This window comes from Globicephala melas, chromosome 3, assembly GCF_963455315.2.
Source record: "Globicephala melas chromosome 3, mGloMel1.2, whole genome shotgun sequence".
Taxonomy (NCBI): Eukaryota; Metazoa; Chordata; class Mammalia; order Artiodactyla; family Delphinidae; genus Globicephala; species Globicephala melas.
Genome location: NC_083316.1, coordinates 168,635,676 through 168,660,793, shown reverse-complemented (window position 1 = coordinate 168,660,793; position 25,118 = coordinate 168,635,676). Strand labels below are relative to the sequence as shown.

Genomic DNA, 25,118 nt, shown 5'->3' with positions numbered 1-25,118 from the left:
AAAGGATATTACCGGTTCTAACTTTAAAAGGAAGTAAGCCAACGGGAAAGGAAGTGAAAAAACCTAACGCTGCAGAAAAGACATCATTTCCACTCTCTTGGTCTTCCTGCAACTGTCGTCATGTGTTTTACTTCTAGATATATACTAGCCCTCCAGTATATCGGCGTTTTATTGAAATAATCAAGTATTTCTCAGACTAAAATGACAAAAAAATGAAAAACCATCTAAGCTTTTTTTTGTTTGTTTTTTGGCTGTGTTGGGTCTTCATTGCCGCGCGTGGGCCTTCTTTAGTTGTGGCGAGTGGGGGCTACTCTTTGTTGCGGTGAGCAGGCTTCTCACTGTGGTGGCTTCTTGTTGCGGAGCATGGGCTCTAGGCGCACAGGCTTCAGCAGTTGTGGGTCGCGGGCTCTAGAGCTCAGGCTCAGTAGTTGTGGTGCACGGGCTTAGTTGCCCTGCGGCATCCAGGATCCTAGTTCCCTGACCAGGGATCAAACCTGTGTCCCCTGCATTGGAAGGAAGATTCTTAACTAGTGCACCACCAGGGAAGTCCTCCATCTTATATCTATGTCCATGTATCTACACATCCAGAACCTTCCAAGCTTTTGTACAGATCTCCCATCCTAGCTGACGTCCTGTCTCTTCTGCCTGAAAGACTTCCTTTCCCTTTTCTGGTAGTGCCAGTTTGCTGGGAATGGATTCTTTCAGCATTTGTGTGTCTGACTGAGTTGCCATAGTGTAGAAAGGTGTTTCGTCTTAGTATAGACATTTTCTGTGACATACAGTTTTGCTCTGAGCATTTTAAGTATGTTACAGCAATGTATTTGCACTGGCATTATTTCCAGTGAGAACTCGTGTCAACCTTATGTTTGTTCATCTGTGTATTATGTTGTTTTTCTCTGGGTGCTTTGAAGAGATTCTCTTCATCTCTGGTTTTTGTTTTATTTTGCCTCACTGCATGGCTTGTGGGATCTTAGTTCCCTGGCCAGGGTTGGAACCCAGGCCCTGGGCAGTGAAAGCATGGCGTCCTAACCACCGTACAGCTGGGGAATTCCCTCGTCTCTGGTGTTGAGAAATACAGTTATGACAAGCCTTGGTGGAGATTTCCTTGTTTCCTCTGCTTGGTGATTGTCAACTTTCTTAGATATGGGCTTTATATGTTTCATTCACTTTGAAAAATTCTCAGCAATAATTTTGATTATTATAGCTAGAAGATTTTCTTCTAGCTTCCTTCTCTCATTTGGGAATCTAGGTACATGTGTAGTTGGTTGTTAGGGGTCCTTTCACGGCTCACAGATACTCTCTACGTTTTTTGATACTTTATTGCAGAGTTCACATCTTTGCAGTAAAGACCCATCCTTTTATGTTCACCTCTCTTTTTTCTGCAGTATTTTATCTGCTTTTAATGCCATGCAGTGTGTGTGTGTGTTAATTTAGTTATTTTAGGCTGCGTTGGGTCTTTGTTGCTGCATGCGGGCTTTCTCTAGCTGTGGCGAGCGGGGGCTACTCTTCGTTGCGGTGCACGGGCTTCTCATTGTGGTGGCCTCTCTTGTTGCAGAGCACAGGTTCTAGGCGTGCGGGCTCAGTAGTTGTGGCTCGCGGGCTCTAGAGTGCAGGCTCAGTAGTTGTGGCGCACGGGCTTAGCTGCTCCGCGGCATGTGGGATCTTCCCAGACCAGGGCTCGAACCCGGTCCCCTGCATTGGCAGGCGGATTCTTAACCACTGCACCACCAGGCAAGTCCCTCCATTCAGTATATTTTTCATCGAAGATGTTGTAGTTTCCGTGTCCTGAAGTTTGATTTGGGTCTTTTAAAGTAATATCTCCATTTCTCTATATAAGGTTTTTGTCATATAGAACAGGGGTCCCCACCCGCGGGCCTGTTAGGAGCCAGGCCACACAGCAGGAGGTGAGTGGTGGGCAAGCAAGCGAAGCATCATCTGCCGGTCCCCATTGCTCACATTACCGCCTGAACCCCCCCCATCTGTGGAAAAATTGTCTTCCACAAAACCGGTCCCTGGTGCCAGAAAGGTTGGGGATCACTGATATAGAAGACAATTATAAAAGTTCCTTCTCTAATTTTAACATGGTGTCAGTGCTGGGGTGTCTCATCACCATGAGTCTTGCATTTCAACCTTTTAAAAATTTTTATTTCTTTTTTGGCCACACCTGGAGGCACGTGAGATCTTAGTTCCCCGATCAGGGATGGAAACCATGCCCCCTGCAGTAGAAGCGTGGAGTCTTAACCACTGGACCGCCAGGGAAGTCCCTACATTTCAGCTTTTTCGAATGTCTTATATTTGATCAGATGCCAGACATTATGACCTTTACCTTGACGGGTGTTTGGTGTTTTCATGTTCCTGTCATGATGGATCTGAATTCACAGAATCCTGTTGTTTACTTCTTTTGGGCCTTGGGTTCAGTGTCAAGAGCTTTGCGCTTCTCCCTCACAGTTAATTTGCACAAAACTTAACGCTTACGTCCAAACTAAAAATTCTCCAAAATAATATTCCGATTGGGAAAATAGGCCTGTGTTCTTTTTAATTTATTATTTTTTAATTTATTTTTGGCTGCATTGAGTCTTTCTTGCTTGCGCAGCCTTTCTCTAGTTGTGGCGAGTGGGGGCTACTCTTCGTTGCGGTGCAGGGTAGGCCTGTGTTCTCTTAATGGCCTAGTGTTCTTCCAGAAAGATGGCCAGTCGAGACTGGTGGTGGTCGTTCTAATTTCCCTCTGGGTTTCTGACAGTTTGGGAGGTGCATTAAAAAGAATACCACCTCCCCCGTCCTTCAGTGTTTTCCCATTGTTAACCACCTCTGTAGATCTGATGCTTGTCTCATGTGCCGATAGCTGTGTTGGGCAAGGAAAAGGGAGATGAAATAGTTGTTGTCATTTGAAATGGGTGATCTTGATGCAGAGACATGGTTCATTTCTAGAGCATTTCTGGCACTTCTTCATAGTGCACATGGGGACAAAAGAAACCAGGAATGGTCACAATGTAACTGCTGGGGAAATAAGTTCAGGATGTCAGAGGTGCTTGGGGAATTCCCTGGCAGTCCAGTGCTTAAGACTCCATGCTTCCACTTGAGGGGGCGTGGGTTCAGTCTGTGGTCGGGGAACTAGGACCTTGCATGCTGCCGTGGCTTGGCAAAAAAAGGAAAAAAAAAAAAAGCTGTCACAGGTGCTGTTAGATCTGTGGGATGTGATGAGATCAGTGAACAAGAGGACTCTGGATAGAGTGGAAAGGTCTGACCCCTAAGGCTTAGATTTGAAGCTGGAGGACGACAGAGCCTTGGGCGAACGTAGCATGATTGAGTCCAGTTCCCCTGGGCTGTGAGCTGCACCAGCCTTCCTGCTTGTACTGGAGGACGTGGGTTTGTTGCTCTAACACATGTGTTCTGTTTCAGGACTCAGTGGTCTCTGAGGATGTGGCTGCGGACTTCACCTGGGCAGAGTGGGCTTTGCTAAGTCCTGTTCAGAGGAACTCTACAGAGATGTGAGGCTTCAAACCTTCAGGAACTTGGCCTCAGCAGGTAGGGGTGGCATCATTCCTTCACTTGTCCTTTCAGAGAACAACCTATCTTACTCTGTTGACCTTGTTCCAAGGTTAGGGCTGAGAAGCGGGCACACGTTAGCAGACACACAGACGTGGTCAGAGGCCTCATGGAGTCTTGAGACTAATGAACAGCTTTACTGTGAAAACAAAGATCTGCTTAAACATCTTTTAAGATGTTTGAAGCTGACTTTTAAAAAAAATATTTATTTGGCTGCACTGGGTCTTAGTTGCGGCACACGGGATCTTCGTTGCCACGTGTGAGATCTTCCTTGCAGCATGCGGTTATCTAGTTCCCCCACCAGGGATTGAACCCGGGCCCCCCCTGCATTGGGAGTGTGGAGCCTTAACCACTGGACCACCAGGAAGTCCCTAAGCTGACTTTTTATTTCTCTCTTGAGGCTCCTTAAACTGATAAGCGAGCATAGTTTTCAAATGTTGGGTTGGGGCACCCTTATCCGAGGAATACTATGCTTAAAACACACTGCAGCATCAAAAACATAGTCACAAATATTGGGAAATGTGTCGTTATAATAATCGTGAAAAACTATCAGTCCTTACATCATTAATGATTATGAATTTTTAAAAATATTTATTTTTGGCTGCGTTGGATCTTTGTTGCGGTGTGTGGGCTTCTCATTTCAGTGGCTTCTTTTGTTGCGGAGCATGGGCTCTAGGTGCGCGGGCTTCAGTAGTTGTGGCTCGCGGGCTCAGTAGTTATGGCTCACGGGCTCTAGAACGCAGGCTCAGTAGTTTTGGCACATGGGCTCTAGAGCGCAGGCTCAGTAGTTGTGGCATGTGGGCCCAGTTGCTCCGCGGCATGTGGGATCTTCCCAGACCAGGGCTGGAATCCGTGTCCCCTGCATTGGCAGGCGGATGCTTAAACCCTGCGCCACCAGGGAAGCCCGATTACGAATTGTTAATGTACTTCGTCCATATGTGGGACAACAGTGCTGTAGATGATCAGTGGGGAGAAACCAAAGCGAGACTACAGTCTTACTGTGAAACAAAGACACGCTGCTGGAGTCGAATCCTACAAATGTACCGAGTGCTGGGGGGCTTCAGTGGATACCCAAGTCTAGACCCCCGCCTTCAGTGTGAGGCTGGGCAGACGGGTCTCGTATCTAAGCGCTGATGTGAGATCTCACGCTGTGGACAAAACTTATCCGTGTCAGGAATGTGGGACGGCCTTTCTTTTTCTCTCCTCTTCAGAAACATGTCTCCCTGGTAAATGCCACGTGAGGAATGTGGCAGAACTCTACCGTCACTCATCTTTTCAGACATGGGAGTGGTCACAAGTGAGCAGAAAACCTATGAAGGGAAAGAACATGGCAAGGTTCTTACTTATTGCTGTGTCCTTAGAAGACCCGTGACTGCTCATAATGGAATAAAGTCTTGGGAATATAAGGAATGCGGGAAAGGCTCTCGTCATCATTACACGATATATAAAAGCACTCACCTTGTAAGTGTGAGACGTGGGAGAACCTTTATTCCTTCCTCACACCCAGCAGCACAGTTATGGTGGAATAGCGTCCGCTTACTGACTGCAGTGAGTCCACGAGGAGCCGTATGTTCGCTCACGTGGACGGTGTGAGAGACCTGATCAGGGGATCTCGCCCCGTGTCCGCCAGGTTTGTGGAAGGAGCAAGGAAGCAGGATTTGTGGACTGGACGTACTCATGGGGTAGTGTATGGAAAGGATTTTAGGAATTCTTACCTACAGAGCTGGAAAAATGGAGTGGAGCTAACTTGTAATTGGGGAAAGTGGAGAAAGTTCCTCCAAATATTGATACAATAGGTTTGAGAGCTGGTCTTATTTTTGGTTTGGGCAATCCTTCTTGTGTTTTTAGACATGACTGTGCAGTGGCCTTCTGGGTGTTCTCCATCCCCATCAGAGCGGCAGTGTGGTTTTATGCCCCACGGATTGTTTAACAGAACCCGCCGACCATTCTGTGAGCGCCGGCAGTATGTGCCAGGACAGCTGTTGGGCTGTCAGGCAGCCCGTTCTTTTGTCCACAAGCAGATGAAGTCCAGCTTCAAGACCCTACTGTGTGGTACCCAGAACTTTATTACAGATTTTGTCCAGAGAATGTCTGTACTTGGAATAGGATTAGTCTCGCCTGCCTTTTTTTTTTTTTTTTTGATGCAAAATGATCAGATGACTCCTCTGATGCGACAATGGCTGTGCAGTTGCATTTATTTATTTATTTCTTTTTGCGGTACGCAGGCCTCTCACTGTTGTGGCCTCTCCCGTTGCGGAGCACAGGCTCCGGATGCGCAGGCTCAGCGGCCATGGCTCACGGGCCCAGCTGCTCTGCGGCATGTGGGATCTTCCCGGACCGGGTCACGAACCTGCGTCCCCTGCATCGGCAGGCGGACTCTCAACCACTTTGCCACCGGGGAAGCCCTGCATTTATTTTTTTAAAATATTTATTTGGCTGCACTGGGTCTTAGTTGCGGCACACGCGATCTTTATTAGTTGCGGCACACGGGATCTTTAGTTGTGACATGTGGGCTCTTAGTTGTCACATGCGGGATCTAGTTCCGTGACCAGGGATCGAACTCGGGTCCCCTGCATTGGGAGCGTGGAGTCTTAACCACTGGACCACGAGGGAAGTCCCTGCAGTGGCATTTAAACCTCTAAACAGAGTAGGGCAACTGTAACACAGAAATTTCCTAGAAATGAAAATGTTTTTTCCCCGAAGACAGGGTCCTAGGTTACCAAACACAGTCAATGGAAATATCCCCAAATCTAGACGGTCTTTTGCAAAGATCTGCACGGCTTTGTAAAAAAATCGAGATGAAATTCACAAACCTACAGCTAACCGTTTAATAATATACAATTTGGTCCGTTCACTGTGTTGTGCAACCACCGTCTCTAATGTGAAAGCCTCTTCCTCACGCCAGGACACCTTGTGCCCTTTAAGCAGTGGCTCCCTATTTCCCCTGTAGCCTTCCTGGCAAGCGCTCATCTACTGTCTGCCTGTATGGATTTGCCCGTTCTGGTGATTTTTTATAAAAGCAGTCACACGGGGACTTCCCTGGTGGTCCAGTGGTTAAGACTCTCCCTGCAGGGGGTGCAGGTTGGACCCCTGGTTGGGGAACCAAGTTCCCACGTGCCATGCTGCGTGGCCACCCCCCCCCCCACAAAAAAACCCAGTCACACAATATGTGATCATTTGGGTCTGGTGTTTACTCAGCGTAATGTTTTGTGGCTCATGCACGTTGCAGCCTGTGTCAGCACCTCTTTCCTTTTTATGGCAGCATGTGATTCCACTGTGTCTGTGTGCACCACAGTTTGCCTATCCATTCGTACGTTGATAGATATTGGGGTTGTTTCCACCTTTTGGTTGTGGAAGAAAACCCCTGCTGCTCTGAGCATCCGTGTACAAGTTTCCGTGTGCACCTAAGTATTCATCTCTGTGAGGCGGATACCTGCGAGTGGAGTTGCTGGGTCCTGTGGTGATTCTTTGACTTTCTGAGGTACTGCCAAACTGTTTTCCATAGTGGCTGCACCTGCACCATTTACATTCCCATCGGCAGTGCACAAGGTTTCCTATTTCTCCACATCTTTTGGGAAAACCTGTGTTTTATTTTTTTTAAATTATAATCCCCATAGTGGGTATGCCGTGACAGCCTCAGTGACCAATGATATTGAACTTCTACTCGTGTATTTGCTGACTATGTATCTTCATTAGACAAATGTCTGTTCAAGTCTGTTGCCCATTTTTGAAAACTAGGTTGCCTTGCTGAAAGAGTTCTTTATATTCCGGGTACTAAACGCTTCTCAGATCAAGGACATTTGAACAAAAGGAAATGTATGGATCTTGTTATATCCCTGTAGTGATCATTAGGGAAGCTGACTGCTGCTCGTGGTTATTTGAATATGGTAAACGCAGGTTGTTTATTTTTAGGTGTGATAATGGACTTCGGATTATGTTTTTTAAAAAACATATATTCCCTAATATTCATGGATTAAATGGTATATCTGAGAGTTTCTTCAAAATTATGTGGAGAAATGAGTGGAGTAGAAATAAAAATTGAAAAGTGTTGTAGGAAAGTAATGGATATATACAGTTTTATTGTCTTTTCGCATCCTTCTAAAAACGATTTTTTAAAATCATAGATACACATAAAATTTACCATCTTAACCATTTTAAGTGGTATTAAATACATTCACATTGTTGTGCAACCATCATAATCCAAGCCCATAACTCTTCATCTTGTAAAACTGAAACAGTAATTCATACTCCCTCCCCCCAGCCCCTGCAACCACCATTCTACTGTCTTTATGAGATGTGACTCCATACCTCCTATAAGTAGAATCATACAGTATTTGTCACTCGTGATTAGCTGATTCCATGAACATAATGCCCTCAAGGTTCATGCATGTTGTAGCATAGTAAAGAATTTCCTTCCTTTTATTCCAGTGTAGATGGACCACACTTTGTGTATCCATTCACTCTTTGAACACTTACATTGCTTTACATACTTTAACGATTGGGAATCATGCTGCCATGAACATGGGTAAACAAGCATCTTGGAGACCCTACTTTCAGTACTTTAAGGGTATATACCCAGAAGCGGAATTGCGGGAGAATATGGTAATTCTTTCAGTTTTCTGAGGAACTACCATACTGTTTCCACAACTGCTTTACATCTTACATCCCTACCAGCAGTGCACAAGGATTCCAGTTTTTCCACATCCTTGTCCATACTTGCTTTCTGGGTTTTTTTTTTTTCTTTTTGATAACAGCCATCCTAATGTGTGTGAGGTGATACCTTATTGTAGTTTTGGTTTGCATTTCCCTAATGATTAGTGATTCTGAGCATCTTTTCATGTGCTTATTGGCCACTCGTATGTTTCTTTTTTTTTCTTTTTTTTATTCAATATGAATTTTTATTAACACACATTTTTCAAAGTCTGTACAAATGAAAACATTCCTGTGTTTTAAAAGGTCCATTATTACAAACATACAAATAAACAAAAGATGTTACCAAAAGTTAGCTACTCAATTTCATGGTAAAACAGTGTCATGATTTTTAAAAACCAAAATTTCAAGACTGAGGTTTCTGCCTTCCCTTTTTAGAACTTGTGGAAAGTTAGAAAATGTGTGGATTTGCTTTATATTAAATGCCAAGACCTTAAAAAAAGATTTAGTATAAAACTAAATGTGGTTTTTACATTGTCACTTCATGTAACAGAATTTCTCAAGTCTTTAAAAATTTAAAAAAAAATGACTTTTTTCAGTTTTTTCCCCATAGTCAATGTAAATGCATCTGAAAAATATTATCTGACAGTTTTTTACCTAAACGTTTCTCATTCAAAAGTTACAAAACTATTTAGCGCTGCCATTTCCCTTGCTTAGAAGGGAAAATTACATCCTCTACTAGAGTGATAGATAAGTAACATGGCTCTGTCCAATTACGTGCATAAAACATTGTTTTATTTTAAACTAAGTATTATATTTATCTCATTCTAGGCCTTTTTGGGTTCATTCATAGGCTAGGCTAGCTGCTAGTAGGGAGATTAGGAATAGGGCCATAAGGAGTATTGTTGTTAAGTTATTTGTTTGGATTGCTCAAGGTAAGGGGAGCAGGAGGGCAATTTCTAGGTCGAAGAGGAGGAAAGTAATTGCTACTAGGAAAAATTTTATGGAAAAAGGCAAGCAGATCCTATTGGGTCAAAGCCACATTCGTAAGGGCTGTTTTTTTCTGCATAGACGTTTAGTTGGAGTCAAAAAGCGATAAGTATGAGCAGTAAGGCTAGGGTTGTGTTCGTTAGTAGCGTTAATAGAAGGTTTATTGTTCTTTTTCGGGGTGTACCGAAACTAACTGATTGGAAGTCAGTTGTACTTGTTAATACTAAAAGGACTACGAACCTCATCAATAGATTGATACATAGAGGAAGAATCATACAACGTCTACGAAATGTCAGTATCGAGCAGCGGCTTCGAAGCCAAAGTGGTGGTTTGATGTAAAGTGGAACATTAATTGGCGTATAAAGCAGACGATAAGGAAAGTTGATCCGATGATGACGTGTAGTCCGTGGAAGCCTGTGGCTACGAAGAAGGTAGAGCCGTAGACTCCGTCTGAGATTGTAAATGGGGCTTCATAGTATTCTGATGCTTGAAGTAGGGTGAAATAGAGGCCGAGTATGATTGTGATGAGAAGAGCTTGGAGTATGTGTTTGCGGTCGCCTTCCATGAGACTGATGGGCTCAAGTGATAGATACACCGGAAGCTAATAGCACGGAGGTATTGAGGAGTGGGACTTCTAGTGGATTTAGAGGGTGAATACCTGTGGTGGTCAGGAGCCTCCTAATTCGGGAGTAGGGGCAAGACTTGAATGGTAGAAGGCTCAGAAGAAGCCTGTAAAGAATAGCACTTCTGATAAGATAAATAAGATTATGCCATATCGAAGTCCTTTTTCAACGGTTGGTGTGTGGTGGCCTTGGAAGGTGCTTTCTCAGACGATATCTCGTCATCATTGGTATATTGTTAGGGTATTTGTCAAAAAGCTTAAAGTCAGTAAGATTATTGAGTTGAAGTGGAATCATATGATTAGGCCTGATGTTATAAGAAATGCTGAGAGAGCTCCTGTAAGTGGTCAAGGACTGGGGTTTACTATATGATATGAGTGGGTTTGGTGGGTCATTATGTATTGTCCTGCAAGTATAGGCTTACTAGTAAGGTGAATACGTAGGCTTGGATTAGGGCTACGGCGAATTCGAGGATGATTAATAAGGTGAGGATGGTGAATGTGCTGAGGGCTGTGAATAGACTAGTATCTATTAATGCAAGAGTTGCACTTCCGATTAGGTGTAGTAATAGGTGACCTGCTGTGACGTTCGCTGTTAGCCGTACTGCTAGAGCTAAAGGCTGAATAAATAGGCTGATAGTTTCGATTATTACTAATATAGGGATCAGGAAAGTGGGTGTGCCTAGTGGTAGAAGGTGGGCTAGGGATATTTTTGTCTTGTTACGGAAACCGATAAAGACAGTGCCAGCTCATAATGGAATAGCTATGCCTAAATTTATAGAGAGTTGAGTAGTGGGTGTAAATGAGTGGGGTAGTATTCCAAGAAGATTTGTGGAAGCGATGAATAGGAAAAGTGAGATAAGTATTAGAGATCAGGTTTGTCCTTTGTGGTTATGTGTAACTATCAGTTGCTTTGATGTGAGTTTGGTTAGTCATTGTTGGATAGCGATTATACGATTGTTGATTAATCGATTTGATGTTGGGAATAGTATGGTGGGAAATATAATAATTAGAGTAGTGATAGGAATACCTAGTATAATCGGGATTATGAAAGGGGCAAATAGATTTTCGTTCATGTGTAATTTCAGGGGGTTTGTTGTTTTTGTAATTTAGTGCACATTGGTTTGGGGGAAGGAGAATAAAAATGCTTTGAGATTTTTAGTTGAAGTAATGCAAAGAGGGTAAAGGTCATAGAGAGAATGGTAAGGAGCCATGTTGATGTATCTAGTTGTGGCATATCACTAAGGGGAGTTTATAACTCTCAATCTTTAACTTAAAAGGTTAACGCTAGTTCAGCTTCTTAATGAAGTTATAATATGGATGCAGATCATTTTTCAAAGTTCTCCAAGGGTACTAATTCGAGAACGATTGGCATAAAGCTGTGATTTGAGCCACAGATTTCTGAACATTGTCCACAGAACAGGCCAGGTCGTGTTGATATTGGGGTTGTTTGGTTTAGGCGTCCAGGAATTGCATCTGTTTTTAGACCCAGGGAAGGAACAGCTCATGAGTGTAATACATCTTCTGAGGAAACTAGTATTCGGATTGTTATTTGTATGGGTAGGACCATTCGATTATCTACTTCTAGCAATCGTAGTTCTCCTGGTTTTAGGTCCGAGGTTGGAATCATGTAGGAGTCAAAATTTAGGTCTTCGTAGTCAGTATATTCATAGCTTCAATATCATTGATGTCCTATTGTTTTTACGGTAAGGGAGGGATTGTTAATTTCGTCTATTATGTAGAGAATTCGTAGAGAAGGTAGGCGATTATAATTAAGATAACGGCAGGGAGGACAGTTCAAATAGTTTCTACTTCTTGAGCGTCTGTTGTACTAGTGTGTGTTAATTTGGTTGTAAGTATTAGGGTAATAATATAGAGGACTAGGGAGCTAATTAGGAAAACAATCAGTAATGCGTGGTCATGAAACTGTAGGAGTTCTTCTATAACAGGTGATGCTGCGTCTTGTAAGCCTAGTTGGAAGGGGTATGCCATGGAGATATACAGGATTTTCACTTGTGATTTAACTTTGACAAAGTTACGTAAGACTTTACTAATATCTCACTCATAAAGAAAGACATAATGGTTATGATGTTGGCTTGAAACCGATTAGAGGGGGTTCGATTCCTTCCTTTCTTGAATATTTTAGGTTGACATATACTGGTTCCTCAAATGTGTGATATGGTGGAGGACATCCGTTTAGTCATTCAAGGTTTGTGGAGGTGAGGTCTACTGCCAGTACTTCCCGTTTAGATGCGAATGCTTCTCAGATAATGAAGATTATCAGTATGACTGCTGTCAGTGAGGTAAAGGAGCCTATTGATGAGATGGTATTTCATGTTGTGTAGGCATCTGGATAGTCGGAGTATCGGCGAGGTATTCCAGATAGGCCTAGCAAGTGCTGTGGAAAGAATGTCATATTTACACCTACGAATATAATTATAAATTGGATTTTTGTTCATGTTGGGTTAAGTGTATAGCCTGAAAATAGTGGAAATCAGTGGACGAAACCTCCTATGATGGCGAAGACAGCTCCTGTTGAAAGCACATAGTGAAAATGGGCAACTACATAATAGGTGTCGTGGAGAATAATGTCTAGGGATGAATTAGCCAGGATAATACCAGTTAGACCTCCTACTGTGAATAAGAAAATAAAGCCTAAAGCTCATATTAGGGCGGGAGATCATTTAATATTTCCTCCGTGAAGTGTTGCCAGTCAGCTGAAGACTTTTACTCCTGTAGGAATAGCAATAATTATAGTGGCCGATGTAAAGTATGCTCGTGTATCTACGTCTGTTCCAACTGTAAATATATGATGAGCTCATACAGTAAAACCCAGGAAACCAATAGACACTATAGCTCATACTATTCCAATATACCCGAAAGGTTCTTTTTTCCCCGAATAATAGGTAACGATAATGTGAAATTATTCCGAAGCCGGGCAGAACTAGAATATATACTTCGGGATGGCCAAAAAATCAGAACAGGTGTTGATACAGGATTGGGTTGCCTCCTCCTGCCGGGTCGAAAAAGGTTGTGTTTAGGTTTCGATCAGTTAATAGTATGGTAATTCCGGCTGCTAAGACGGGTAGCGACAGTAAGAGTAAAACTGCTGTGACCAAGACTGATCACACGAAGAGAGGTGTTTGGTATTGGGTTATAGCGGGCGGTTTTATATTAATAATAGTTGTAATGAAGTTAATAGCCCCCAGGATTGAAGATATACTGGCTAAATGTAGAGAGAAAATAGTAAGGTCTACTGAGGCTCCTGCGTGTGCTAGGTTTCCGGCTAGAGGAGGATATACAGTTCAGCCTGTGCCTGCGCCGGCTTCAGTGATTGAAGATGCTGTCAGTAGTAGAAAGGAAGGGGGAAGTAGTCAGAAGCTTATGTTGTTTAGACGAGGGAATGCTATATCAGGGGCTCCAATTATCAAGGGAACTAGTCAGTTTCCAGATCCCCCAATTATGATAGGTATAACCATAAAGAAAATGATTACGAAGGCGTGGGCTGTTACTAGAACATTATAAAGTTGGTCGTCTCCGATAAGCGTGCCAGGCTGACCTAATTCAGCACGAATCAGCAAGCTCAGACCAGTACCCACTATTCCTGCCCAGGCGCCAGATAGTAAATGCAGGGTACCAATGTCTTTGTGATCGGTAGAGAATAGTCATCGGTTTATGAACATGGGTAAAATGGCCGAGTAGGCATTAGACTGTAAATGTAAAGACAGGGGTGAAGTCCTCTTTTTGCCAAGTCCTGTGGTGAGTAATCATTTTGAATTGCAAATTCAAAGAAGCAGCTTCAATCCTGCCGGGACTTCTCCCGCCTTTTTTTTCTCGCGGCGGGAGAAGTAGATTGAAGCCAGTTTATTAGGGTATTTAGCTGTTAACTAAAAGTTCGTGGGAGATGTATCCCTCCAATCTAGTGAGGATTTAGCTTAATTAAAGTGTTTGATTTGCATTCAATTGATGTGAGATATGGTCTTGCAATCCTTATTGGGCAGGGGTTAAGTAGAATTATACTTGCTTAGGGCTTTGAAGGCTCTTGGTCTTATTTAACCTAAACCCCTATAGTAGGACAAAGAGTGCTGGTGTAAGAGGTAGAAGTATTGTGGATAGTACGATTGCTGTTGGTAGAAGGGTTATCTGTTTTGTGGAGTAGAATTGTCATTTTATTTTTATGTTGTTGGAATAGGGTTAATGCTGTGGAGTAGGTAAGGCGTATATAGAAATATAGGTTGAGTAGAGCTGTGATGGCTATGAGGGTGGGTAGGATGAGGGTATCATTTTTTGTTAGTTCTTGAATAATCATTCATTTGGGTATAAAGCCTGTGAGTGGAGGAAGTCCTCCTATGGAGAGTACGGTGAGCATAGTAAAGGTTGTTATAACAGGTATTGTATTTCATGTTTGGGATAGTAGTAGTGTGGTGGTAGTGGAGTTTTGGATAAGTAGCATAAATATGGTGAAGGTTATTACAATGTAAATTAATAGATTTAGTAGGGTGAGGGCTGGGTTGTATAATAAAATAGCGGTTATTCATCCTATGTGAGCAATTGATGAGTAGGCTATGATTTTTCGGAGTTGCGTTTGGTTTAGTCCACCTCAGCCTCCGATTAGAATCGATAGAAAGGATATAGTGATTATTAGGTGTAGATTGATTGATGGTGAGATTTGATAAAGGATTGAGATGGGTGCGAGTTTTTGTCACGTAAGTAGAATTAGTCCTGTGCTTAGGGGAACACCTTGTGTAACTTCTGGTACTCAAAAGTGAAAAGGGGATAATCCTAGTTTAATGGCTAAAGCTATTGTTATTAGAACGGATGCTGTTGGGTCGAATAATTTTATGATAGTTCATTGGCTGGAGTGTATTAGGTTAATAATAATTGCTAGTATGAGTAATGAGGATGCTGTGGCTTGTGTTAGAAAGTATCTGGCTGAGGCTTCTGTGGCTCGAGGATTAGGTTTTTTTATTATGATAGGAGTGATGGCTATCATGTTTATTTCTAGTCCAATTCAGGCGAACAGTCAATGGGAGCTAATGGTTACAATTATTGTGCTTAGGACGAGGGTTGTTAATAGGGTGATGGAGACGAATGGGTTAATTAGTATGGGAAGGATATGAACCAACATTTCCGGGGTACGGTAGCTTATTTAGCTGACCTTACTATAGATTATGGTGTAGTGTGGTAGCACGGAGAATTTTGAATTCTTAAGGGTAGGTTCGATTCCTATTATTCTAGAAATGAGGACTCAAACCTCTATTATTTACTCTATCAAAGTAATTCTTTTGTAAGACATATTTCTTATTTTATGTTTGGGGTGGGATGCCTGCTGCTATAATGGGCAGTGAGATGTGTCATATGCAGAGAGCTAGTGTCAGTGGGAGGAAGTTTTTTCAGAGGATGTGTATTAGTTGGTCATATCGGAATCGGGGGTAGGATGCTCGGATTCATAGGAAGGATATTGTTAATAGTAGTGATTTAATGATTAGGTTTGTTGTGCATAGTTCTGGTGTGTAGGGGTCGTGGAATGCTCCTAGAAATAAGATAGTTGTGAATATGTTTATTATGATAATGTTAGCCTATTCTGCTAGGAAGAACAGGGCGAAAGGGCCTGCTGCATATTCTACATTAAAGCCAGATACGAGTTCTGATTCTCCTTCTGTGAGGTCGAAAGGGGCTCGGTTAGTTTCTGCTGACGTGGAAATAAATCATATTATGGCTAATGGTCATGAGGGGAAGAGTAGTCATAGTTTTTCTTGTGTAGTGTTTAGTGTGGATAGAGTGAAGGAGCCATTTATTAGAAGTACAGATAGAAGAATAATAGCTAATGTTACTTCATGTGAGATTGTTTGTGCTACTGCTCGTAGTGCTCCGATTAAGGCGTATTTTGAATTAGAAGCTCATCCGGATCATAGAATAGAGTAGACAGCTAGGCTTGATATTGCTAATATGAAGAGTACGCCTAGGTTTATGTTGATGAGGGGGTGTGCTATGGGTAGGGGAGCTCATATTGTGAGGGCCAGGGTTAGTGCGAGTACGGGTGCGATGATGAATATGGTGGTGGAGGAAGTGGCTGGTCGTAAGGGTTCTTTGGTGAATAGTTTGATTGCATCGGCGAAGGGTTGTAATAAGCCATATGGACCTACGATGTTTGGTCCTTTTCGGAGTTGTATGTAGCCTAGGATTTTGCGTTCTACTAATGTTAGAAATGCTACAGCTAAAAGAATGGGAAGGATGAGTGTTAAAATGTTAATTATAAACATTTGTTGAAGAGAGGATTTGAACCTCTGGGTATAAAAGCTTAAGTTTTATGCAATTGCTGTACTCTGCCACTTCAACAAAGCCCTGGTCTTGGGCAGAGTATGTTTGCGCTAGTTTATTAGGTTGAGACTGGGTCACTAATTGTTTGAAGGCGCTTTTTTAAAGTTGGCCTTATTTCTCTTGTCCTTTCGTACTGGGAGAAATGCGTAATAGATAGAAACCGACCTGGATTACTCCGGTCTGAACTCAGATCACGTAGGACTTTAATCGTTGAACAAACGAACCCTTAATAGCTGCTGCACCATTAGGATGTCCTGATCCAACATCGAGGTCGTAAACCCTATTGTCGATATGGACTCTAGAATAGGATTGCGCTGTTATCCCTAGGGTAACTTGTTCCGTTGATCAAAATTTTGGATCAATAAGTGATATTATACTTTGGCTAGTAGGCCTAGGTTTTAATCACTCGGAGGGCTTTTTATACTCCGAGGGCACCCCAACCAAAATTGTCAACTCATATAAAGCTTTGTTATCCCTTGGTGGTATTATTTTGTGGTTTTTGGGTTGATTAATTAAAGCTCCATAGGGTCTTCTCGTCTTATTGTGTTATCCCCGCCTCTTCACGGGGAGGTCAGTTTCACTGATTAAAAGTAAGAGACGGTAAAACCCTCATGTGGCCATTCATACAAGTCCTTATTTAGAGAACAAGTGATTATGCTGCCTTTGCACGGTCAAGATACCGCGGCCGTTTAACGATTGTCACTGGGCAGGCAGTGCCTCTAATACTGGTTATGCTAGAGGTGATGTTTTTGGTAAACAGGTGGGGTTTGTGTTTGCCGAGTTCCTTTTACTTTTTTTAATCTTTCCTTGGTGCACACCTGTGTTGGGTTAACAGTATGTTTAATAAATAGTTGAGTGTTAGGTTATATTTATTGGCTGTTAACTATCAGTATATTATCAGTCACTGATATAAGCTTGTGCGAGGAGAAAATTTTTCTTGTTACTCATGTTAACAGTATTTCTTCTATAATTAAATAGATTAGTCCAATAGTCAGGCCAGGAGTTATTTTACTTATTGTTGAAATTAAAACTTATTTTTGTTGTTGAGCTTGAACGCTTTCTTAATTGGTGGCTGCTTTTAGGCCAACTATGGTTTAAGTTTTATATTACTCTCTAGTAAAGGTTGTATCCATTTCTAAAAAACTGTACCTTTTTAGACTAACAATTAAACATACGTTGAAACTTGCTGTGGTTTTTAGTATTGTTTAATGTTGAACTGAAATTCCTTTCTTGGACAACCAGCTATCGCCAGGCTCGTTAGGCTTTTCACCTCTACTTACAAGTCTTCTCACTATTTTGCCACATAGATGAGTTTGTTCTAGTTACTGCTTGTAAGTAGCTCGTCTGGTTTTGGGTAATTTAACTTAAGATCTCTTTGCTAAATTATTACTAGTTAAGTCATTATGCAAAAGGTACAAGGGGTAAGCTTTGCTTTTTTCTACTTTTAATAATTCTTTCATCTTTTCCCTTACAGTACTTTCTCTATAGCGCCACTGATATTTAAATTTCTATCTCCTATACTTTAAATGTATGGTAAATGTTTTATTTGATTAACTTATAGTAGTAGTAATGGGGAGGGGTATGGGCTAGATATAGTTCAAGATGTGCACAAGTTGTGAAATCTTCCAGGTGTAAACTAGATGCTTTATTTAAGCTACATCTTGTTTATCCAAGCACACCTTCCGGTATGCTTACCTTGTTACGACTTGTCTCCTCTTGTACGCTTGCTTAGCATGGGTTAGCGATCTGGGGCTTTGCTATGGCACTTGAGGAGGGTGACGGGCGGTGTGTGCGTGCTTCATGGCCTTATTCAATTAAGCATTCTATTCTTAATTTACTGCTAAATCCTCCTTTAGTTTTTAGGTTTCATAAAAACTTTCGTGTGGGTTATAAGGGGTGTTCTTATTATAGAAAATGTAGCCCATTTCTTCCCAATCCATAGGTTACGCCTTGACCTAACGTTTTTATGTGCGATAGTTGTGCTTGCTTTCGTTCCTTTTTTAGGGTTTGCTGAAGATGGCGGTATATAGACTGAAGTAGCAAGGATTGGTGAGGTTGATCGGGGTTTATCGTTTACAGAATAGGCTCCTCTAGAAGGATATGAAGCACCGCCAAGTCCTTTGAGTTGTGGGCTGTTGCCGATAGTACTCTGGCGAATAGTCTTGTTTTAGGACTATTTAAGTTTACGACTAAGCATAGTGGGGTATCTAATCCCAGTTTGGGTCTTAGTTGTCGTGTACTCAGTTTATGATAAAGTTACTTTCGTAGTTTAACTTAATTTTAATTATGGCTTTTTACAGCTTAATTAAGGCTTGACTTTATTTTTGTATTGCTCCTTGACACTCTTTACGCCGGGTGTCTGTTAATTTGGGTCAATCATATGACCGCGGTGGCTGGCACGAAATTTACCAACCCTAGTTAGCCATTATGAGCTACTAGCGTAGTGTGCTCGATACCCGCTCCTTTTAGTCTCTAATGATTTGGAGGGCATTCTCACTGGGATGCGGATGCTTGCATGTGTAAGTCTGCTAAGAACTAATAGAAAGGCTAGGACCAAACCTTTGTGTTGATGGGGCAGTAATGCCCATCTAGACATTTTCAGTGTCTTGCTTTATAAAAATTTAAGCTACATTAACCCGTGGAGTAGAAAATTATTTGTATGATTTCATTATGGGGCTTGTGTCCGATTTAGTGTTGATTTATTAAAAAAAAGTGCACGTAGATCTAGGGACGAAGCAGTGTAGGGGGGTGGTGAATATTAAAGCAGACCATCAGTTTTGTAAGGGGTAAGGGGGGTTTAAACCCCTATGAGATAGAGTTTTTTGAGCCCGGGGGGAATAATGGAGTACTATGTCCTGTAACCATTAATTAAATTACACCTGTTGGTTGTGCTAGTCCAATCAAAAATACACACAGGCCCAGCTACAATTTATCGGACTGTGACAGGGCCTTTCTAAGGCCATAGCTGAGCCTTGTGAGAATGCTCACCAATTAGAAGCATTTGCTCCTCGGAAACGCCTAGCAAGTTAAACTTACTGCTACACTTTTGGTAGACTGAGGTACAAATGTCGTCTGCCCTTATGATTACCTCTAACTCTAGTTCCGCCCCCTGCACTAATGATTCCAAGGTAGCTGGTTTTCCTGTTTCATGGCACACTACACATCTCTAGTTCCTTTCACAAACATCATCTAGAGGACCTGAGACAATGGCTAGAAATGCCAATCTATCCTCTCACCTGGAAAAGGCCTGAAGGGAAAACAGGACAAAATTCAGGCTGGGGCCAAGCTGCTTTTGATAGAGAAGCACCTGTTTTCAACACATTTCCATTAAAAGCAGGGCTGGGTAGGGAGGAGTGGGGAAGAGGTGGAGTGATATCACTGCCCCAGTCAGACTTATGGTCCCTACTAGAGCAGCTCATACTAACCTCCAAAATGCTCTGTAGTCCAAATATTATCCCATTTTGAATCAGGTAAAAAAAAAAAAAAGTTACCTGAAAATGGCCCAGTATGACAACGGATATAAGGGTATTTTTTAAAAAATAGGTGGCAGTGTGAGAATTTAAAATCAGTCACATAAAACAATCAAGAAAGCGGTAGGGGAGAGAAGTGTCCAGTACAACCTGGACAACCTTTCTTTCTGCCCTTAGGTGCCTTTTGGAGGATTTCTTGGAAGAGCATGTAAGAAGATACTTAACTCCATACTTACATATTGAATTGTTTCACCTTAGCCATCAGTTTTTAAGACTCCAAGGTAACAAAGAAAAGATCTGATTCTTTTACTAAACGCTAGAGAGTAGGACTTCTTTTTTTTTTTTTTGCAGTATGCGGGCCTCTCACTGTTGTGGCCTCTCCCGTTGCGGAGCACAGGCTCCGGACGCGCAGGCCCAGCGGCCCTGGCTCACGGGCCCAGCCGCTCCGCGGCATGCGGGATATTCCCGGACCGGGGCACGAACCCGTGTCCCCTGCATCGGCAGGCGGACTCTCAACCACTGCGCCATCAGGGAAGCCCCAGGACTTCTTTTTAAGAGGCATCACTTTTACAAGAAGAATGAGCTAGGCTATCATTATTCCTTTATCAAGAAAAAGTTTGTTTTTTTAAAAACTCTGGCTATACGTAGTATAAAGTTCATACATAATATACCTGGAAAAAAACCAAAGAGTATACCCTGAAGCAAAAGGTTTATTGGAGAGAAAAAGTCTCTTCCACGGTACCAAGTCTTAAGGTGGCAGTTTTCAAAGTTCAGAGGGTGGCAGTGATGTAATTAATGCCAAAGTGTTTGCTCATGGGTGTGGCAGGATGCAATGATGGACCAAAAACAAAAAGCCATTCTGCAGTGACCAGCACACACATGCACAAGTAACGAGAGAGACGGTAGTACTGAGAGAAGGGTTTGGGATAGAGAGAGGGGAGTGAGGGAGAGATGAGAGAGAGCGAGCCTGAAACCCCAAATCATTCAAGCATGCAGTCATAATACAGCACAAAGCAGGTGTTTCCATTCAGCCCACTGCAATCGCACAAAGAAGGGTAACTATAGTAAAACAGATTTCTTAAGAAAGCTTGCAATTCCCAGAGAACAGCCAGGTTGCCACCCTAACCCAGGAATCCGTTGCTATTGCCAGGAGCGTCCTTGTGGTCTCTCGTGGTCTCTCGTGGTCTCTCACGGAGAGGTTATAGCTCCTGACTTCTCTGACTTCTTGTTCTTGGACAAGGCAGCTGCTTGGCTTCAGGAGCTCTCGGTTTTTGGCCTGCAATTGTTTGTGGGTTTTCTCCATCTGGTTCATTTTGGCTCTCATCTGAGATGCTTGGTATTGAGAATCAGCCTTCAACTCCGTGACCTTCTTCTCTTCTCTAAAATCATCTGATCCTTTTGATGCGGCATCTTCTTCAGAGTGGCTGCTTCTTCCTTTGGGCAAAGGTGACAGAGTGGTCAGTGCCTGGTGAGTCCAGAGTCAGGTCTGAGGAAAAGCTATCGCCATTGGTTGTGATCAACTCAAGCCTGGATTTTTTCTTTAGGATTTCATTTTGAATTGCAGATGTAGGAAGTGTTTTCTTGCTGCTTCTCCTGGTGGCTGGCACGGGAACAACTGCTCAGGTGCTTCCTCTGCTCTTTGGTCTTCTGAAGGACCCGTTTGTATGAAAGTGTGCACAGCCAGCGTAACAATTTCCCGTCTGGCTTTTTTCTGCCATCTTTCCTGTCAAATGCACCCTGCTGCTTGCCCTGTTCACAGGATTCTCTGAATGTGTGCAGCACTGGCTTTGGTGCCAGTGAATGCTGCAGTTACACTGCAGTGCTGCCGAGGTTTGGGCATTCCACACAACTGCACATTCTGAACACACTTCTCGCATACTGTATTGGTTTTACTCTCCTGCCGGTACTCAGTCCTACAGTAGGTGCACTTCACAACGGGGGGTACAAGCCGACATTCCTTGCACAGCTGCTGCCCCTGAGACAGCGCCTCGAAGGGGAAGTGCTGGCGGCATTTGGTGCGGGCGTTGCTCACCGCCCTACCGGCCCCGCCCGCCGCTTTCTCTCTTGTGTGTCTCTTTGGAGAAATGTCTATTCACGCTCATTGCCCATTTTGGTGTTTGGTTTTTTGTTGTTGAGTTTTAGTTCTTTATATTCTGGATATTAATCCCTTATCAGATACATGATTTGCAAATGTTTTCTCACATTCTATGTGTTGCCTTTTTACTCTGATGAGAATGTCTTTAGATTCACAACTTTAATCTCAAGCAGCCCAATTTGTCCTTACTGTTTTGTTCTGGGCTTTTGGTATCATATCCAGGTGTCATATCCAGGAAATTATTGCCAAATCCATTGTTACAAAACTTTTGTCCCGTTTTCTTCCAAGAGTTTTATTGTTGTAGGTCTTACATTTAGGAGCTATTCGAGCTATTCAGTTAATTTTTTTTTTTTTTTGAAGTGGGTCTCGCTTTATGCAACATATATGTTCTGTAAAGAAGATGCTAGGGTCAGGTCACATGAACGTTTTCCTCGCAGAACATGGCTTCATTGGTTTGGTGACTGCTCAGCGCTTGAGCAAGTGCATTAACCGGTGACTGCGGACTTTCTGACACATATTCGTGCCGGCGGGGGGGGGTGGGGGTTGCCCAAAAGGGACGCAGCCATTATAGGGCATATTATACTGAGGATGCAGTGTTAAAAATCTAGGGCACAGGTCCTGGGGACAGAGGACCGTCAGCTCTCTGAAAGTGAGGTTTTGGTTAGGAAGCCTGTGCAACCACAGACAGACACACCTGAGGCTTGGTCCAAGTACCTTTCCTCCAAGGAGCTTTCCTCCACGTTCTCATCTCTCCTCCCAACAGGCTTTTTTACCCCTGACTTGTAAGGTCACAGGCAGGCATAACTGAGACCAGAAGCCAAGTCTCCCTCTGCCTTCTCCAGCAGATCCCTGCTGCCCCACTGTGGCCCAGGAGCCCAGCCAGGCCTGGGACTCGTCCTGTCCTCTGGCCGTCAGAGCAGCAGCCAGGAGGAGGAAAGGCTTAGCTTCCTGGCCACCTGTTCTACATTCCCCTCCCACCCACTCTAGCCTCCATCCCCAGCTCAGTTCCCCTCCCATCCACTCTAGCCTCCATCCCCAGCTCAGCATAGAGGAGGGGCCGACAGTCCCCATCTCCGTGACTCACCCTTCCCAGCAGCCCCCATTCCCTACAGCAACCCTGCATAAAGCAAGGTTAAGAAGTTAAGGCTGAGCAGAACCTCCTGAGAGCTGGTTGAGGTCCTTACAGACCTGTCCCCAAAGTGCCCCAGGCAAGAGCATCCCCCACACACGAATGCGCTTCCTTGGTGCTTCCCTGAAAAGCACCAACTCAGGGTGAGACTGGGTCAGGGTCTGAGCAGCAGAGGGACCCTCACAGAATGAGCTGAGCTGGATGAGGCTGGGGCTGACGGGGTGGCAGTCACTCAGACAGGTGAGACTGAGCAGGGCCTCAGAGAGCTGGTTGGCGTCCCGGCAGTACGGCCGCCGCAGGATGAAGTCCAAACACCTCCAGCAGCTGGTGCCGGAGCCGCTCTGGCTCCACGTCTTCCGAATGCCACCACTGCCTTTTTCCTCCTCTTTTCTCCCCCGCTGCTGCTGACTGTGTTCTGTGAAGCCCCTGGCAGAATGCCGCGCCTTAGAAGACCCCTGTGCCCTGACCGGCTTCTTCAGGAACTCATCCAGTGCAGGGCCATTTCGCCCCAGTGGGTCGTCAGGCACCATGGTTTCCCACGAAGGTGAAGGGCAGCAGGCGCTCTAATGATTGCCATCCACTTCTCAGACTCCTCTGCCAGGTCCCGATGATCCCATCGGTCTCTTCAGCCAGCTTCACCATGAACCTGTCGTCATAGGAAGAGATCCTCTTGCCATCCAAGACCCGGGAGGGAGTCCCGGGAGGGAGTGAGGGAGAGCAGGCTGAGGGAATACAGCTTGTGCAGGAAGTGACCCTCTCTGACACCTTGGAGTCCCTACTGAAATGCCACTGAGGCACAAAGACAGTTATGTCGCGGTGGCCACGGCCCCAGAAGTACTGCACAGCAATGGCAATGCCCCGGCTGGAGGCCATGCACCATGGCCACGTTGCTGCCATCGATGACAATATGGCGGAGGTCTGGCTTGCGTGGCACATTGGCAAGGCACAGGGTGAAAGGGTCCTGGAGGGCCTCCTGGAAACGCTGCGTGCCAGTCACCAAATTACCCCCCCAGGTGGCTCGTTTCCACGGAGACCCCCGACCTTGAGCCATGACCTGCTGCTTGTCTGCCCAGTCTCCTGTGTCCCCTTCATCTCCACAGTGCCAAGGGGGTTCAGGCGCTGGTGGGGGGCTGCACACTCTTGGAGGTGAGGCTTCCCCATTATGGAGCTGCTGCAGGAGAGAGGCTCCCCGGGGTTGGGCTGCCTTCTGAAGGGGCCCTGGGTGCCAGGGCCCTGGACCCAGAACCTTCCTCTCTCCTGAGGCACCCCCTTCTTCCCCAGAGCCTTCCCTTTCAGAGGCACTGCCTGCCCTGCCTCTCCTCCTCCTGTGGCCTGAAGGCCACTTGTCTTTCCCAGTCCTCTTTCCCGGGCCACTCCTTCCATCCCAAATCCATCTCCCTGGGACCACCGTGCTTTGTCCCCTCCTTCCCCATAGCATGTCTCTCTCCCCTTGACTCCTGCCACCCTGCAGGTCCTGTGTCCAGAGACTCCCTGCCATCACTCAGGGGACTCCTGACTCCCTGGTGCTGAGCACCCAGCAGACCCCTGCCCCCCGGATGCCTCTTGAACCAGGCTCAGCAGTTCTTCCTGGACAGCAAGGGGCAGCTGCAGCAGGGCCTCTGCAGCAGAGAAGAGAATTCTCTCAGCACTCCGGCGCACTGAGAGGCTCCGGGGGATGGCCCCAGCCGAAAGTCCCAGCTCAGCCGCTCCACCAGCTCCTCCACTCGGCTCTGGACCATGACAAAGGCCTCGGTCAGGCCGCTGACAATCAGCGAGCGGGGCGCCCCCGGCACCAGGTGGGCTGATGTGCTCCAAGTCAGGCAATCAAGGAAGAAGCCCTGGGCTCCCAGAAAGATGCAGTGCAGTTTGGGTGAGTAGTGAATTGCATTCTGTAGCTCTGGGCTGCAGAGACCCTTCAGGTACTCCTTGGCTCTGCTAGCGTTCTCCTTGGGGCCCTCCAGCTGCAGCCAGATGTGAGGGTTCTCAGGACAGTCCTTCGGGAGGACGCTCATGGGGTTGCTGTTCTTGCACCTTGTCCTCGGCCTCTGCAGACACCGCAAAACGGTCATGGGACGGGGAGGCAGCCCCCCAGGTAGGCATGGCTCCTTGGCCGCCCAGCCCCAACGGGGACCTCTCTTCCCCACATCACGAACAGTTTTTTGAGTCATTTCCTGGCCAGGGGCGGAGTAAGCTGGGCCCCTCCCAGGGCTGGGCCTGCACTGAGCCCCAGTGCGTGCCCGCCCCTGCCAGCTGCAGGCTGCTCCCTGCCTGCGGCCAGAGCCTTGGCCCCCCAGAGTT

At 44.8% G+C, this 25,118-nt stretch overlaps 1 long non-coding RNA gene and 2 pseudogenes across 1 annotated transcript in view; 1 reads left to right on the top strand and 2 right to left on the bottom strand.

Moving 5' to 3' along the window:
* Positions 1–25,118, top strand: part of LOC115846675 (uncharacterized) — a 57,127-nt gene that overhangs the window by 19,924 nt on the left and 12,085 nt on the right. Inside the window, exon 2 of the long non-coding RNA XR_011377359.1 lies at positions 3,400–3,525. This is a non-coding gene — a long non-coding RNA (uncharacterized lncRNA). The remainder of the gene's footprint in view (positions 1–3,399; positions 3,526–25,118) is intronic.
* Positions 20,785–22,762, bottom strand: LOC115846681 (protein FAM76A pseudogene; annotated as a pseudogene).
* On the bottom strand, positions 22,832–24,976 carry LOC115846682 (protein KHNYN pseudogene; annotated as a pseudogene).